The sequence below is a fragment of the Dreissena polymorpha genome, chromosome 6 (genome assembly GCF_020536995.1).
Source record: "Dreissena polymorpha isolate Duluth1 chromosome 6, UMN_Dpol_1.0, whole genome shotgun sequence".
In the NCBI taxonomy this organism is placed as follows: domain Eukaryota; kingdom Metazoa; phylum Mollusca; class Bivalvia; order Myida; family Dreissenidae; genus Dreissena; species Dreissena polymorpha.
The window spans coordinates 103,216,002-103,235,938 of record NC_068360.1 but is presented as its reverse complement, the minus strand read 5'-3'; the positions used below and the strand labels follow the sequence as shown (position 1 = coordinate 103,235,938).

The window sequence follows — 19,937 nt, the reverse complement described above, 5'->3', positions numbered from 1 at the left end:
CTAAATTTATTCAAGGATAACCTTATATAGTTCACGGATTTGAGCGTCATACATATTTATAAATAAAAATATCAAAAATTAAAATACCATACTTTTGTGGGGCAGGACAACTATCAGCCAATAACTATAACCATCCAGATGGACTGAGACACTTGTTAATTATGGACGATACATTATCTTAAGATTGTCATATTAATGTTGTTCTCTTTTTAACACAAGATTAAGGTTACACAAAAATTTTAACGGAAGCAATTTTTGTTTACAGTGGTACAGTTTTTACCTTAAATTTATGATCATATTAGGATATTATGCTTTCTGTGCCAATCATGGCAGATATATAAATTGCGTTTTGGAGAATAACAAAGGCACACACGCAATTCAAATCATCTGAGTTTGAAGACTGCACAATTCTCTAAGCGTTCAGTCAGTCTGATTCAATCGCGATTACAATCTGTACGGAAATTAATATAAAATCACGTCTATAAATGTCAACCTATTATGGTAAAACTAAAACACTTTTAAAAAGTGCGTATACATATATGTTTACTGAAATATCAGTATTAGTCATAAATACAGAAACAATCTGAAAAGTTAAAAAAATCAATAAGTTAAAAAAATCAATATTTTCACACATGTTTACACACTTATAAAGCTTTATCGGGGTAGTAAACCATCGCTACTTTGTGTGTGTGTGTGTGTGTATGTGTATGCGCCAAGGTATTCTATAAATTACCTTTGTGATGTATTATTTTCCCAAAATTGGGAGAAGTTGAAAAAAGGCATGTGTTAATAATTTAAACTGTATCTATATGGATAGATGTAACCCAGAAGATAACTGTTTTCTTTGACTTATAATATGTTTAATACAAGTGATGAAAGAAACAAAGACAAACCTCAGTAAATAAAGTATATCGTTATCAAAACTCCGCAAGAAATAGCCGCCAAAATCGATGTGTCCGCCAATTTAATCTACTTATATAAAACAATAATAGTTTAGTGAAACATATTGTTTATGCCAAAGTAGAGTACTTTCTCTCATTTAATGGCGACGTTTGTTCATAAATCAGTCATAGATCGCATATTACTCTCGGAAATAATTCACTCTCAGAAAAGGTAACTGATGTTAATTTTCCCTGAATAAATACCTGTCATTATTTAAATGGTGATGGTGCATATAGTTAACTAATTTTCAAAGTGTATTGGTTTTAAAGAAGTTATAAACTTTCAAGACCAAAAAGGGTTATTTGGCAAAATGAAGAGTTGTTTATATTTAATAGTTAAATATATGTGGTAGATAGTCACACATAATTTTTATTTACGGATGTTTTGTCAAGGTCCATATTACAAATATATTGCCTAATGCGACAAGGGCGCTTCTATACCAATCCATGGCGAAGAGTGTTTACAAACCGTATAAAGATAGCGAATGATAAGTCTATTCTCGATATGGAAGTTTAAGCGAAACATCAATCATGTTTTGAGACTGATTTTCACATACCAACCCCTATCGAAGATTGTTTTCAAAGCAAAGCAATATCGCAAATGAAATCTTTTAAATCTACATAGAAGTGGACGGTGCAACACTAGTCTGTTGAGGTGGTGCTTCCTTACATCCAGATCCCTGTCGGAGGTTGTCACGAAGTGTCTTAAGATCGCGGATGATGTTCCCGATATCGAAAACGAGGATTGCTCCAAGTTTGAGGACTAGCAAGATCACTCCTACTACACCGACTGCCTTTGCTAAAGGCCGATTGTCCGGCATGCTATTCAGCTTCCTTTGCTGCAACGAGTTAATAAAATAGTTAATATAGGTGTGAGTAACGTCGAAAGTATTATTCTTACATGTACCTCCTAAAAAATCTATCACAACGTTATTGTTTTAAGAGCGCATATGTTTTAAAATTAGGGATATGAGCTTTCCTTTTAGTTCTTAGACGCTTACGCTTAGAAATTTCAAGTTTTATTTTTGTGCTTAAATAAAACAGTTCGTATGAAAAAGATTAAGGTTAGCATTTTCATAAAGATATAAGTTGTGAGAACTCTTTCGATTATATGTGCATGGTCTCGAATTAATTGTGTGTTTGAAATGACAACATATTATAACATATGTTTGTCGTCACTGAAATAATATGAAAGGAAAAGGTTTCAAATGAAAAATCGAAAAATGGAACGTTGATATGTAAGCAATACCTGTGTGAATTACTGTTTAACCTTTGTCCCAAAATGTTTTATTGATGTGTCCGCTGCTTATCTTACACATACAAGGTAATGTTTGTTGAGTTTCTGTATTTGGATATTATCAGCTGGGCGTGAATTTTTACATCTAAAGATCCAATGTGACAGGAAACCTGTATCGATTCATACATTTCCTACATATGTTAGTCATTTGGTGTTTTACTTACGGTAGAAGTGAGGTTGTTCGAGTCAACTTTGAGCCTTTCTATGATTGCTGCTACCAAAGTTGCAATTTCATTCCGTGTGTAGTTTTTAGGTTTTTCAACCCAACTACATGGACAGTAACAATCCATCAAGCACTCCTCCTTGGAAGCTGAAATGGAAGTATGTAAACTATGTTTTGTTTCATGGCTCTTCTATATTCGCAAAGAAAATTTTATGTATCGCCTGTGATAATGACTGTTTTATCTATTGCCCGCATCATCTTTGCACTCATCTATATTTCAAGAAATTAAACAATAGTTATAAAGATCTAAAATGTACGTACTATACGAGTTTCATATTCTGCTTAAAGCGATTTTCATGATGCAGTTATTTATCGAATATTCTAAAAACGAGGATCTCGATGTGTAGATATTATATATGTTTACTTTGCGAGTAACATTCATTAAACGTGTATGATCAATAAATAACCACATCTTTTACAGAATTATAATGAAAAACATGCTGCTTTTTCATAAGTTAAAGTCATTTGATTGCTTAATTTCCCTCCAACATAAATACTAAACGCTTTTCAGTCTAGTGTTGTTCAATTGGACTGGCATACGGCGTATTACCAGACCTGATTTAATCAAGTATGTCATTATCTTGTATGAACAATAGGACAGGTTTTTTCCAACATGCGTGAAGTTGGGTAAACATCTTAATATAACAGGTGGTAATTGCGTAAGGGTATCGACGCATCTATTTTAGTTATTAACTAACGTGTTATTTTTCGATTCTTTTTAACTTGTCAGTTATTACATCGTGTTTGTTATCAACAGAGATTTCATTACTTTAAATTTGCGTGTCTAACAAAGAATCACAAACAAACAACAGGGTAGTTTATATGCTGTTCTACAAGACAACGTATTAAAGTGTGTTTATGCTAGTGTTCATTTGGCAATAACAAGACTGAGTAAAATGAGTGAACATGAGCATCACTTACACGAATTTCTTCCACCTGAAGCGCCGGATGTTGACTGGTTTGAAAACGACCGTTCATCGTTACTGCGATGCAATGTCTTTGCTAGGGAGTTTTTGTATCTCGGAACCACTGGCGTCAGACCGGGATACTCATCAGGGGGCGTTGTTTGGGGAGAAGAGCCGTTTGGTTGGTCGATCGGCGGTGTTGTCAAGGGAGACAGGTCGTTGATGTTTTCAATGTGTTCCGTTGAGTTATTTACTAGCTGTGGTACAATATCCGCTTGTGGTACTGCAATAAGCAATGAGCAATCGATACGAATAGATATGTAACGACTATGAGTTGAAGTAGCTTAAGTTGCATTAGTATTGCATGTGACAATACGTACATATGCGAAGGAAAAACGTTGGCGACAACACTACAACGCTAAATATAAAAATAAATCTTCACTTGTTCCATATTAACAATATCTCAACATGTTTGAACGGGATTACCTTGACGGAAACAATCCATATAAGGTAAATACAAATATCAGAAATTCTAACGCATATTACAATACAAAGATAATTAAACCGGTTGTCATAAAATCAATGTACTGAGATTATTCACAATTTACACATATACGAATAGAAACATGAACGAAAAAGTTAATTTGTTATTATATCGTAAGCTTATTTGAACGAAATGGGTTCTTTTCGGTGAGACGTTTTGAAGTAAATTAGGTTGAAAAGAGTGTTTCCACTCAACACTCCTCCCATTAAACTGGTGCTACAAGCTCTGTCATAATCTTATACCAAATAAACTTTACTTTTGTACATGTAGTACCATTACATTGTGTTTGGTGTAAAGCGGCAGACTAGCGCTGTATCTATATAACAGTTACTTTACATTAAGGCAGTAACTGTTACGATATTAATATCACAAAAACAACTTTTTTTACTTCTCGGTTTTATGTAACTCATCTTTAGAAAACAGGAGCATTGAGTCTTTGAGAAGTAATTTGCAAACTCTTCATAAGGAACAGTGGTTCGTGTTTTATAAGCATCGCTACCTATAAGTATCTTTATTAATCACCAACAAAATATAGTGTTATATCTTATGTGTTGTGTATATTATGTACTCGTAATATGCACATAAATAATCGAAAATTATAAAACGTAAAACTGGGGTTGCTTGTTTGAATCTTGAAATAGATATTCACACTATGTGAACAATATAAAATATGTTTCTCACATAAAATTGAGCTGAAACAACAACACAAAGACATTCCGCGTACCGATTTTGAAGCTGGCTTCACCGGTAAGCGACAGCAATGCAAGTTTTGTAAAGCGTCCACTTTGACGAATGCAAGTTTTTGTGGACTTAGGTTGTAGAACACAATTCTCAATTTCCTATTGAACATTCAATACAAATATTTATTTTTTTAAGTCCAATATGAAGCGAATAAGGACAATTATGATATACTTAGTTCACAAATTTAAATTCTAATACTTGTGTAATGTAAGTGCAATCAATTTAACATAACGAACATGTAGCCAATTATGGTCGTAGTGTTATTATAGCGAATTAATATATATTTGAAAAATGGCATGTTAACAAATGTTTTCATATATTCGCTAAGAATATATAAACATTTAGATAAACTAATGGCATGGAAAATAACTAACGTATAGTTCAGCAATACACAACAAACTCTTAATGCCTGGTTGGCTGATTTAAACAAATTAGCTTGGCTCTCAAGGGATCGTTAATGGAAACTCGGCGCATCAATAGTTTGATTTTAAAAATGTTTTAAAATAATTTATAATATTTTCAATACGGTCGATTTTGCATTAAATTCAATACATAAAATCAAACGATCAGCAATTAGATATTCTTTAAATGTTTACCAATGTATGATCTTCGTCTAGAGATATTCCTATTAGCTGTGATTGGTTGTTTGGTATCGTTGTCCTGTTATGTGTACACCTTCCACTGTTGCACAACATGACTTCAACTTGTGATTGCCCAATCTGACAGAAAGAAAGAACTGTTACGGTGAACTTCAGAACATTATTTTATGATTTATTAAGCTCATCTGCCAGGACAAATACCTAATGCGCGGTGCATTTTTTATTCACTATAAAGTTATGCAACTTGCTAATTTAAATTTCTTAGGAGTAAGTAACCAAAGACCAATTACATCATTTAAAAAATGATGAAACAATTATTTTTTCATAACTAAATGCCTCCCAAATTTTAATAATAATTTGTTACTTCGTTTCATATATATGTTGAAAAAAAAGTATTATTGATAACTGCTCTGCACTATAATTGTTGCTTGGTGTTCCGTTGTGTCGTTGATGTACAGTCGTATGTAGGCGATACTCTTCTTGTCAGCTAGCTCAATATTGATTGAAATAGTCTGGTTTTCTGCAATATTCACGAATCGCACATCATTCTGCGAAGTGGCATTTTCCACACCAGCAACTGTTGGTATATGCAAACAGATAACATTGCAAATATGCGTGATACTGCATAAACATGTTTTCTGAGATATTGATCTATAAACTACATAGAAAGCAGTGTACCGTATTTGCATATACAGATAAATAAAAACTGTGTAAAATTCTGAAATGTCAAAACAACTCCTCACACTTTGTTTAAAGTCTCTTCAAAACGAAAATCCGGTCTAGGCAAAGAGTCATTCTTATTAGCCTGTGCGGATTGGAACGACACGTAACGCATTGACATCTGCGTTGATAAACAATAGCGTCCATACTCACTCGGTAGAGAGATGACATACGTCCCTGTGCTGCTATCGAAGTAGCTGAACCGGATGCCGTTAATGCTGTAGTTCAGTCCGCACCACTGCATTATCTCAGAGCAACCAACGATTGAGCCCTTGCCCACCTAATAAAAGTGTCGCAGTGGCGTCATCAATTTTATCACTTCCGAGTAACACTGGGCGTAATGAGTGTGCGAAAAGTGTCGTCCCTGATAAGCCTGTGCAGTCCTCACAGGCTAATGTGGGACGACACTTTCCACTTTTATGGAATTTTTGTTTATATGAGGTTTCTTGTAAACCAAAATCATGTTTATGCGGAAGGCCTGATAAGCCTGTGCAGACGTCACTTTACAAATATGTATTAAGCCCAGTTTTCCTAGAACGAAGTTCATTTGTGGTCTGCCTAGTAGCCGGGAAGTACCGACTTCGACCTTCGTATTTCTAAAGAGGACTGGTACTGTTTTCCCCCCAGAAAACGGACTCGACAGAAGTGATAGAAACGAAAGGCATTCGATTTGCTCGACCTTTAGCAAATGGGTCTAAACATTATCAAAACGAGGCCTGAACAACGTCTATAAATACATGAAACTGTTTCATCTTATTAAAAGAATATACGCTTGATTGTAGTTCATTTTCAGATTAAATTGTCAGTAAACATTTTTGTATGCATTAACCCTCTCCACGCTAAACGCACATATATGGGCCGTGCTCTGTGAAAAGGGAGTTTAATGCATGTGCGTTATGTCTTGGTCCAGATAAGCCTGTGTAGTTTGCACAGGCTAATCAGGGACGACACTTTTCGCCTTAACTGGATTTTCGCTAAAAAGATACTTTTTTAACTGAAAATATAATAAAAGTGGAAAGTGCCGTCCCTGATTAGCCTACACACATCCATTAAATCCACTTTTCACAGAGCACGGCTCATATTGTCAGTTTGAAATCTGTATGCATCATAAGTCTATATTCACTTAAAACTCGGCGTTCACTTTTGTCATCAACTCCAACATCAAATCAATTCTATTCTACTAGCTGTATTTTTAAGCGTTTCGGAAGGTTACTGCAAAGTTCAAACCTTGTATGATTTCCTAGCCGCTGTGACTAAAAGTAATATTGAATATTAGATCAATCCAACACTTATAACGATAAAACTGTTCGTAAATGTTGTAATACAAATAAAACCAGTGATACCAGTGATACCAGTAATACCAGTGATACAAAAATGCAAGTAATAAAATAAATACAAGTAGTAAAAATAGTACAGGAAATGCAAGTAATACAAGTTATAAAATAAATACTTGTAATACAAGTAGAGCAAGGTATGGAATGAGTATTGTATACATTGTGTCTGACCTTTACACATCCGCTGTCCCAGGATATCCAAAACCACTGGAGGGAACTGGAAAGTATAGTTCCCTGCAATAACGACATGTGCGTTAAGTATCGTCCCAGATTAGCCTCTGCAATCCGCAAGTGGATGACACTTGACGCTTTAATGGGTTTTTCGTTTTTCAAATATCCAGTTTTAGCGTAAACCTATCGTCCCGGAAAAGTTTACGCAGACTACACAGCTTAACGACCGAACATAGTTAAACTGTAACTTTTATTTATTATAAAAATAGTTATACGCGCAAAACTTATATACATTATACTATAATGTTTACTATAATGTCTTATTTTTCTCATTAACATCGATTCGAGTTTTCAAAAGGGCTGTTGCCGTGAGACCTTGTGACGTCAATTTTTGTTCCTTAAACACAATGACATCCAATTATACTAAAGTTGCGTTCTGGGAAAACTGAGTTTAATGCATGCGCGACAGAATCGTCCCAGAATAGCTTGTCAAAAATTTCGTTAAAAAAAGAAAACAATAACAACATAAAAGCGGCAAGGGTCGTCCTTAATTAGCATGTGCGGAATGCACAGGCTTCTCTTTGACAACACTTTACGGATATTCATTCAACTCGGTTTTCATAATGCGAAACTCATAAGTTGCTCGAGTCTATCTGTGCAGGAAAATCACTATTTTATTAATTTTTAGAAGTATTGTGACATATTCCAAATATATAAATAACACATGTAAAATAAAACTACGAACATGTACAAATTCATTAGTTTATATATCTGACGTTATCGTTCTATTGTTGTGCAATAACTTAGATTTTTTCAGCGGAAGAGTGATACTAGTCACGTGCTTACATAAACTCGATAAAATGATGAGCCTGAGCGCGGAAAATAAAGACAAAATGTGTTTTTGTTGTTTAATTAAAAAACTGTGGATCGCTGACATAGTTAAATGTATAGCTTCTTAAACAAATATACTGGTAAAACGGACCGATTTGTTAAGGCGTGAAACTTTTGACGCGGAGCTTTGACGGTGAAGGTGAGGGGATGTGGGTTAGGGAAATTGTTGTGGATGTACACAATATTGACTTACGTTGTATTCGGCCATAAGGCTACCGTTTCGTTCGGTTCTGATTCCAGACCGACTATTATTCCACCCACCAATAACGATCTCTGTCACGTTGCTATAGAACTCGTTGTTGTCGTACTGAAGAAGAATGTGGGCATTGTCGCTGCCTGAAACACAAGTTTAACAAAGATTGGTCTTGATTGGTAATTGTCGGAACAAGCATTACGACAAAGTTTCCGGGGTACGGACAATTTTATTAAAAAGAGCCCCGGAGTATGACCTGTTGCCTTAATTAAAGCGTATTTTCCCTACACACGGTACATTGAAGTATTCAAAGAGTATTACGGATACTTTTAAGTAGAACTTGGGCCGACAACGACATATTCAGCTTATGGATTGGTTTTATGTAACTATGTTACAAATATTTAATGTATGAATAGCCCACCTGAATGGTAATTTAACAAGCATGTAGAGTAAACGAAACTTAACAATCTGAGTGCAAATACGATGCATTAATTTGTAAGACGTATTGTAAATATATACCTGAGGTCTGAAAGGCCAGACTGGTCATAGTGTTAATTTTCAGCCCATCGTTGACCGGATTGAATTGTGTATAGTTTAATGTGTTGGAGCAGTTGTACGTCAAACTACCACCTGCTAATAAAACTCACTATGTGCAAATAATAATAAAATGGGATATTGTGGCGATTTTTCTAATGACTAAGGAATTACAGAAAATGGTTTGCGATAAGCAGCTATGCATCTAACGTCGAAAAAGTTGATAATGATATCGGTAAGATTACGTCAGCGTTTTAATAAAATATAAATATATCAAGTCAGACGCTTACTCACTTCTACATACGGGAGTTGAGCCGGACCAAGCGCCACTTCCGTTGCAGGTTCGATTGAGATCGCCATATGTGTGTTGATATCCGTAGAGGCACGTATACGTGGAGGTGTGACCGATGTTTGTTCCCTGGTACGTCATTTGCGCACCCGGAACCTGCGCTGGGACTGCGCACTCCACCACTGCAGACAGAAGAAACAAGAATTATGAACACATGTGCTATCAGAAACAAACTTAAGCAAGTAAAACAAATCTCATTGCACATCTGTAAATCTTAACACAATTTACAAAAAAATACGGATTACTAGTATCACTTGCGTAAACAAAAAAGACATGCATGAGTCGACAATGTAAAAATTGCTGATTTTTTTTTACAGTTTTTCCCCACACGCGTTTTCTGTTTTCTTTTTCTTTTTTAATTTTGAAACAAGGCCTGAAAGATAAATACAAGAGATGTTTGTTTAACATGTATTTCCACTTCCGACGTGCAGTGCAGCAGTTTCGTCCCTGAGACCTTGATGTTTAATGTCTTTATCTTAAAATAACAAGGGGTTATCATTCGTCGACCCTTACTAGCTTATTTATTTAAATTCACATCAGAAGCAATTGTTTTTATTCTTACTGGCAAAATGAAAGTGGTGATATTTGTAAACAATGCGTAAAACAATAAAATATTATGATATTTGCGCAGGTCTCGAAGTTTCTTATTTAATGCGTGAGCGCATTAAATTGCTGCAACTACCGTAAGCTATCCACACATGTTGGAGCTCAGTTTTCAAAATCAGAAAAATAAGAGCTTTATTGCAATTGGAATTGTTCTTAAGGATGTATTAAAAGTACTTTAAATTACTATTTTACCTATTTTATTTAATAGCATAGCCTTTGTGACATTGACCTTTGACATCAAAATGAATAGGATTTTCGTCTCCACCAAAGTAATTATCAAACAAGTTTGCATGGTTTTACGTCAAATAACGCCTTGATATTTTTGCGCAAACAAATGGTTTGCGGATCGACCTATCAACCTACCGATCTACCGACTGAATAAAAGGGTCAAAGTCATATATCCCGCTTCGTCGGTGGGGGGAGTGGTCATAGTAATCTTAAAGTTTTGTTTCATTTTTTGGTAACTTGCCAAGCAATTATTCTGAAACAATTGGAACATTAAATTTAGGCATATTTTATGGGCAACATTTGTACATCTATTTTCAACATTCGAACCTTAATAAAAATGAGTCAGTACTCACTAAATTTCATCCCCACCGCTCCCCAAGTATCAACGTTTGAGCCTCGACTGTAGCCACCACAGCCTCCCTGATGGACCTCGTGGTAGTTGGCGAAAAACTCGTCAGGGAGGTACTCGGACTGAGCGACGGCAGTGGCGCCGTCATACCACTGGTATATAAGCTTGTTTTTTGCGCCGACATTGTTCGTGTACCCATGTCCAGACGGGTTGAAGAAGAATGCGATATAACTGTTGGGATTCCCATCGCAGTTTGTGAAGTTCAGCTCCTCACCGTTTACTTTCCATCCCTGCACTGCCCCCCTAGAAGTCATCGATTGCGGAATAAAACCGACGAAAATGTACGGCGCCAAATTAGTGTTGTTTGGGCCCTGGTACCCGCTGTATGCCGTATATTGCACCGACACTGGAACAGTGTCGTAACGTCCCAGCTGAGCCATTGTCGATGTGTACTGGACGCCGTCTAAGCGCTTGTGACGTATAATAACGTGGGACTGGTCGTCATAGAGGGACGACATGTTGACACTGACGTTGGTTGAGGTGGAAAGGAACGTGTATCCATAGCCATTGTAGAGCTGACAGTAGATGCGATATGACTGCCCTGCCCTGTTCTGGACGGTAAAGGTGCCGTTTTTAAGAGCCCCGTTAGCTTGAATTTGAAGCGTCTTGCAGTTTTCTGAAGTGTATATGCAATTCGGACGACAACCGTTGAATATTGAAATTTTCAAGTTTTGAGCTTAATAAAGAGTTGTCTGACAATATGCAAAAAAAATGACAAATCGGTTAATGTTCTTGTATTAAATATGTGTATAATAGAATACTAGTAAAATATTTGAGTATAAATAATTAAGAATACTTATTTAATAGTCTTTATAACAAAAGACTTCAATAATTGTAAAAACAATCGCAATTCATTTGTCAATGGTTGTTGCGTATTATAGATACAGGAGAAGTCCGATATCAAATAATCAGAGGTTCATGACTTAATGTATCATGTACGATTTGGTTTAGTTTTAAATACATGTGAAAACAATGACACGAGCATTTTCATAAGTTTTAGGAAGTTTAAAGCGGAAACAAAAGTGGTAAATCAACCTGCCACCCGACAGAAGGACCGATTAGCAAACCATCCTTCGATGATACTGAACAACTACAGTTCTTTATAGACATTACTAATACCCTAGCACCCCTCTGCCTGATTATGTTCTGCGCAAATTAATGTAGATCACTTAAGATGAAAAGTGTCTTTCACATCTAACATGAATAGTGATGAACAATTCAAAGTTTCAGTGTAATGACTAGGATAACTAACGCTCAATAAACTCATAATATTTTGTTTGGGATGACTGACAGATTGTTCCTGCGTAACCATGCAAGGGGCATAGAAATAATAGTGGTTTCCAATTATGATCAAAACGTCAAGCGGGCAATTTAAAGGAACTTAATGTATATACATTGTTTGTTGGCAGTATCTGCATATCTGCCCTCTGTATCCTTATACAGACATTGGGATGCGAAGACAGAGGCATTACAGGATATATTCAGGTCAATCCCTGTAAGAACAGTTAGTACTAAAATGCGTTTTCAATATATGTATAGTCAACATCTATCAATAAAAGTTGTTATAAGCAAACTGTTTCCCGGAATTTCTAAGTATACAAAGGAACAAATTCTGCATAAAAGCAGGTCAGAGTTATGAGCCTGTGTCTGTGACCTGGCATGATGATCCGACAAATATATGCAAAGTTTCAATTGAAAATATCTCATGCAGTTACTTAGATATGTGTTTGTTGGACGCAAATTTAAAATGTATTTAATCTTGCACGAAAACTTTTTGCACACATTTATACGTATACGTATTGCTGTACGCACACATAAAGCAGATTTTTGAAGTACAATAATCTCTTTTTATATGCAAAAAAGGGATCATAGTTCTGCTAAATTGCAGCATGAAACTTGGTCAGAAATCTAAAACAAGTACCCCGAATATATGAATACAGTTAAAATTTAATACCTCACCTAAGACCTTAAGGAGCTGAACGAGTCTGAGCAGCGTTTGAGATGTTTATAAAACAATGGCCGAACTTGCATAATATATCATTAACACAAATATGTTGAGTAATCTTTAGAAAGATTGGGAAAAAATGAGACTATAAGAGTGTGAACACGGTTTCACAAATTCATTTGAGGAACACTGCACTGTCCCCTTGGCGCCATTTTCAACGCACCGGAACCATTTTCGACTTTTGCCGAGAAATTGTTAGAGCATATGTTTTGAGGAACTATCATTAGTATTGGGTTAAAAGGACCTATAGAGTGTTAACAAGCTTTTTCGTTTATATAACCAAGTGGCTTAGTTTTTACCACACATGACTCAGTTTTGAACTCAGCCAAGATATATTTGGGACAAACGTTTTGACCAAGTTTCAAAAAGTTTCATGGACATAAATATGGTCTTTAAAGTGTTAGAGGGGCAAATGTTGAAGAAGCACAAAAACACGCGACGGACAAAAGGCGTTCACAAAAGGCACAATGAGCTTATTGTGTTAATGTGAAATAAAACAACGGAAATATTCTGCAACGCTGTAATTTTTCTTCTCTTTTTTTTCAAATGTAAAGTCTTAGCAACAGCACATTGTGCTCACGGCACGGCCTGAACTTGGTCCCGTTAGAGAAGAGTTTGTGTCCGGGCCCGGTTAGCTCAGTCGGAAGAGCATTCGCCCTGTCAGCGAGGTGTCCCGGGTTCGAGTCCCGGACTGGTCGCACAATTTTCTCATCCCGTGACACTCACAGTTAAAATAATTTGACTTTATCGAGAATTCGTTCGGTAATTTCATACAATCTTGAAACTCAGTTTAAGTGAAACGAAAAAAGTATTAATGTAAAATTGTTTACCCATTAAACAACATTCACATGCCATCAAACTCAATTAGTACATTTGGAATAGTGGAGGGGTCACCAGTGCTCTAGCCGGTCATAAACAGAAGGGCGCAGCATCTTCCCACCCTATGGTCCCGCTCGGCCTGCTTGGACCCTCACTATGTTTTTTGTTTATTTGATAACATTATGTTACATGAAATTATATTAGAAGTTAAAAAATTCATTAAATATTTAACATTGAGACTGTTGACAAATAAGCACTCCGTACTTTGCAAATTTTAAATTGTGGCAGAAGCTCTGTGTGAGGGATGCGTACTTGTATTGTTTATTTAATAACAATGGATGACAAATCAACATTTATTATAACATCAGGAAAATTCCAATATCAAATAATCATAAGTTCAAAACTCAATTCATTACCGAATGTCTCACGAAGGAGTTTATTCACTTTCAAATACTTGTAAATATGATGACCCATGCATTTTCCTAAGTTTTGGAAAGATCTTGTGAACATTGCTTGACTTTTAATGGGGAAACACACATTGTAAATCAACTTGCCACCCGACAGATTGACCGATTAGCAAACCAACCTTCGATGAGGCTGAACAACTACAGTTTTGTCACAGACGTGACTTTTACCCCAGCATCCCGCTGTCTGATAATTATGTTCAGGGCATATGAATGTAGGTCACTTGAGATGAAAAGTTTGTTACACATCTACACTTTATGACTTCATGGTTGTTTCGAAACTGCAGTGTAATAACTTGGAACCCATGGACATCGCTTAATAAACTTATACTATTTTGTTTAGGATTACGACCACATACACCTGCGTACAATGCAAGGACATAACAATAGTATATACACATTATTATCAAAGGTCAAGCGGGTAAAAAGTAAGGCACTTACTGTAAAGACATTGTTTGTTGGCAGTATCTGCATATCTGTCCTCTGGACAGGCACAGACGAGAGTTGATCCATCACATACAGCATCCTTGTACAGACATTGGGATGCGGGGACAGAGACATTACAAGATGCATTCAGATCAACTCCAGCCAGTACAGTAAATACTGAAATGCGATTAAAATATGATGTTATAGTCATATAACGTGTAGTTACCAGAGCTTTTTACATTTTTTTATGTTTAATGCAATTATTTTCATTTTTCTATCGATTCATTTATCTCCTTTAATGTACATTTCGTGTAGCAATAACTGTGCATCTATGCATTTGGACTTATGGTAACACTGTAAACAGTCTACCTCGTCGCTATAAAAGCTAGCGTATAAAGCAAAGCAGGATTATTATTCGTTAAACGTCGCCGTACTAAAGACACCTTTCCATTTTTTAAATTCTTCCACAAATTTCCTTCTGCCATGCCATTTATGGGATATCGTGTAGGCAAATAGCCATAAATTATTTAGGTTTGGCTCTATGTAAGGTGTAAGCTGTACCTCTAAAGAATGTTTAAAAAAGAGTTAATAGTGTAGGTTCTTAAACATTAACAGTCTATATGTATTCCGATAACTAGTTTATTCACAAATCTTTATCTTACAGATTATTATAATAAAAAGAACAAAGCACAAATAATTAAAAATGGGGTATTGTGATGATTTTTAAAATGACTAGGAAATTTAAGAAGACGGTTGGACTGAAATCGGTCCTTTCCAACTGAAAGATATTGTGTTGGTCTGTTTGTATGTTGCATAGTGCTACAATTTGTTATATATTGTTTTTGGAAAACCATCAAGAATCATTGTAAAATAAACTGAAGGGATGGCTGCTTTGGTATTGAATCGTTCAATATTCAACAATATTCGATGTTATCGTATATGCACATGTATTATTGAATCACAGTAACGTATTTCTTTTATTATTTAAAAACAGATTATATTATTATGCTTTGATGTTAGACATAAACATGTTTGTTTTTGCATTAAAGCATAAGTGCCCAAAGAAGAAGTTTTCCAAATTTAACCCTTACGTCATCCTTAAAATAGTACATGCTGTCTTACAATCAACAAAGTTGGCATACGAACTCAAGCCAGAGCTTATTTAAACGTAAACTATAAAAACAAAATATTACTATCTTAAAGTCAATCCGAAGTAATCCGAAAAACTGAAATAACTAAGGGTCCTGAAAATCAAACACTTAACATATGATGGCCTTATATTTTAACTTATTGTTTTGGAAAACAAAAAGAAAATACATTTTAAGCGATTAACTATATAAACCAAATAAAACATCTTTAAAACCCTTTATTTTTCGATTATAATTTTTTCTATCCAAATATTATTTTAAAAAATGTGTAGTGGTATTACTCAAATATTAAAGTAAAATACGACCAGCATTTACCGTTTGAATACGTACAGTCATTAGATAAATATAAACTCAATATAAATAAATAATAGTTAATGTTGATACAGATAATATGGTTTACAGTTATTTACTTACTTACCGAAATCAGAGAAAAGAAACACCGTCAGACTTAGAAGTAGCGTATACCTCATCTGAAATGTACATTTCTTATTTGTTGTCATATAAGAAATGATTTCACAATAATAATTATAAGAAATAATAAGACACAAATTGAATGTAGGTTACGCCACTTTTGAATGAACCGATCTAATGTTCACGCGCTCAAACCTCGAAAGGTAAACGTTTTAACATTCTTATGTACCAATACATTAGATATTAAACGGAGAAAGTGAGAGGCTGTTTGCCAAACACAACTTATTGCAACGTTTGACAAAATCCCGCATGTAAAATCACAAAAATATATATAGTGCTAAACAATTACAACTATTGGAATCGGTATAATGGTTTCTTATTGTCTTTGAAAGACATACTGGGAATGTAAAATTTTGCGAAGTATCATAGACTACTATCAATGTATAACGTATTAAAATACAAAAATTATGAAAATGATGATGCGTGTATGGCTACTTTCGTTCCAAGTGGAAATACATATGGCCAATGAAATAAATATAATGAAATAAAGCGAATGAATGTTATTAATTGTTATGCATATAATACATGAAAATGGTCGACAAAATCAGTTAAATAAAATGTATCATTAAATACTGCCCCAGATTTTTTATCAAAAATCTTTAAATGATATTTTAATGTTTATATTTACCTTTAGTAAGTTCTGTTCATCAAGCCCGGAAAGCTCCAATAAGCGTTTTCTTGAAATATTTCACTTCACTTGCCTCAGTGAGTCCTCCGAATCAAATCGAAATATGTGAAAATTAATAAATCCAAAATAGTTATATCGATGTTGAAGCAAAAAATCGTTTCCAGCAATAAATAACTTTATTGTTTCTAGGCACGCATTGTTCTTTAACAAGCATCGTTCGGGCTGCGTTTCAGATTTGATATTCAAAACAATCAGCTCCGCGTCATTAATGCAAAATACGGGGACTTTCAATGAATATTTAATAAACAATTTGCAACAATATCAATTGCATTTTTGAAAACAAGCTGCCTAGCTTTAATGGAAAGCAATCCCTGCCTGTACGTTACAATGGCTGTCAATTCAATAATTAAGCAACTGGTCCCTTAATGGCAGTTTGTGGTTTGCATGGTTTCGTGCTTGTGTGTGTGTCATAAATGATAGATCCTACATTTCCCTAATCATTTTTACAATAGAGGACATTGAATTTCTCCTAATTACTATGAGGAGATTTCAAAATTGTATTGAGAACACAGCTTGACTAGTTAATATTCACAATTTTAAGGCTCGGTATATACTTTTGAAAATATAAATAAGTACAATTTAATTGATCTCTTCTGTTAGAAAACTCCATCTTTAAAGAGGTAGACATGACGTAGATCTAATCTTTTGCAACAAACTATACTTTTGTACAGCGTTTTTCAACTGTTTATGCTTGCAAGATTTGATACACGTTATTACAAACAAGGCTATAATGTAATCACTTTGACATTGTGAGAATTTGCATTCTTTAATTTCCGCATGCACTGAGCTGAACGAGCATAATAACTCGCTTTTATATCATTAAAGCTATTAATATGAAATACGTCTCACGATTTGTAAGACCAAAGAACCCTATGCGCATTAATTTTGTAATTTTGAACAATAAGAGATTATTAATATGTTGAATAACTTTTAACAATAATTTTTCAACTTTAATTTGAACTCCTCCTAGGCTTATGAGGGGGTATCGACATCGCAAAGTTCATAGACAACGAACCTGAAAAAAACAAAAAGAAAAAGAACAATTGGAAAACAAAAACATGCACAAAATTTAAAGCCAGAAATCAACATTAGAAATGCGAATAAATTAAAGACATATTGCAGATGATTAGACACTTAAATACTGTTTAATGTGAGAAGCATATTTTAACATTAGAAATCATATACCAGAAACAAATATTTAAAACTGCACGATAAATGTGGTGCAGTTTTTACTAATCGCAAAGAGGTTTTAATAGAAGTTCATTCTTGCATTATAACTCTTTTTTGAATAGATTTGAGGCATAGATTGTGATTCTACTAAATTGTTTACAATTTTAATTATCGAAAACAATTTTGCAACAAAGCTCAAGTTCTTGTATGTAATATAACTTTTATCATAAGCATCCCATCCTTTAAGAATATGTCTAATAGTAAAACCGATGGTTTGACTGCCTGTCGTTGTTTCATGTTCCGAAATAAAATTGGGACCATTGTCTGTTCTAAGATCTTTTAATGGTTCTTCTGTCCGTAGGAATTGAATTATTACTTAAACATAAGGAAGCATTAACTGTATCACAGAGGGAAATAACCAAGACTTTACATATAACAAACTGGAGACCAATTGATCTTCTCAATTCCGATTATAAAGTATGCACATCTGTTATTGCAAACAGTATACATGTATGCATGTATAATTTTAAACGAAAAGGCAATATTGGTTTCATCAAAGGATGCTAAATTGGACATACTACTCGAATTGTGTTTTTATCATGCACATAACCATCACGGAAGAACTGGATATTCCTGGTCTGCTACTAACAATTAACCTTTAAAAAAACTTTAATTTATTTCTTTTGGTCGTTTTTGCATTCAATTATTTCATTTATTAACATAGGGCCTAAAATAAAATGTTAGTTTGACATTCTTAATGCACAGTCAGCAACATGTTATGTGAACTGCTGCTTGTTCCTATCCAGCGTTGATGTAGTCAGGCCGTCTTTCTTGGTGGAGCGAACCGATGCATATAAATTGCATTTTAAAAGTCAGCTTTATTGATCTTGTAATCGAAATAAAATGTAGTGTCGACAATTCTTTTAAACGAATATTTGCTTTCATCGTGGTTCATGTATAAAAGTCGTTTTGTTGCAAATATTGCAATAATAAAAATAAAAATCGTGTAAGAAGAAAATATCCCCGTAGGCCACATCAAATTGATTATAGGTTGGTTGGATGAATACATAAAGTAGTTTATTGTATCCAATTTGCCCGGCTATCGATTGTGTTTTGCAATACATGTACGTTGTATTTTATTTGAGTATAATTCAACATGTTTAGACTTTTTATTTGTCGTTTAACGACTAGTGGTACGAAATGGCAGGATACATCTCTTTAGTAAATTTAGATATTGGAAAACTATCGACAAAGGGCCCAATATTGGTAAAAGACAATGTATTATGAATTCAAACTGTACACTCTTCAGCTAAAAAATTTTATTTAAATAAAATTCCATCAAACTTAAAAAAATATCTACCGAGTTTACAAGCGTGCGAAAATCGTAATTATATTATTCTTTTTTTAAAAGACAAACGATCATAGTTCTGCCAAAACTGATTAAAGCCAAAGTTTCTCCCTTCATATTTACCGGCATATTTAGATAATTCAATAATGAAGTTTTAAACGAAATCCACGCAGCTTTTAAAGAGGAGTTTCGTACACACAAAATGTGTGACGGATGTACGTTTGGACGTACTTACATACGTACAGACGGCCATACAAATACAATGCTTGAGCCACAAGCACATATTTTGTGTGAGGCTAAAATTAATTTTCAACTGTTTCAAGTCTAACCGGGTTAAACCGATATATCTAAATGGCACATAACGTAAGACTAGACCAGTAAGGGCGTATCCAGCGCATCCCAGTTAACAATCGATCACTATTCTGATATAAGTCGGCATTACGACAGTTTAACTGAGATTAACTGATTATAAATGATTAATGTGCATTGGCCGTGGATGTAGTGACATATATCGGCCCTACCTTTGTAGCGACGGTGAACGTTATGTATGCGACATTACGCCAAAGTATATTTTCAACATTTGACGTGAGTTGCGACATTTAGCGTTAGGCTTGTGAACATGAATGACAAATGCAAACCAACGTTAAATGTAGCGAAACCTTATAACGCTATATTTCCCATCTATATGTCGCAACAAATGTAATTCTAATATT

At 34.6% G+C, this 19,937-nt stretch overlaps 1 protein-coding gene and 1 non-coding gene across 2 annotated transcripts in view; both read left to right on the top strand.

Annotated features, from left to right (window-relative positions):
- Positions 1 to 19,937, top strand: part of LOC127834929 (uncharacterized) — a 438,004-nt gene that overhangs the window by 214,548 nt on the left and 203,519 nt on the right. The window lies entirely within an intron of this gene.
- On the top strand, positions 13,316 to 13,390 carry Trnat-ugu (transfer RNA threonine (anticodon UGU)). The gene has a single exon. It is a non-coding gene; the product is annotated as a tRNA-Thr (tRNA).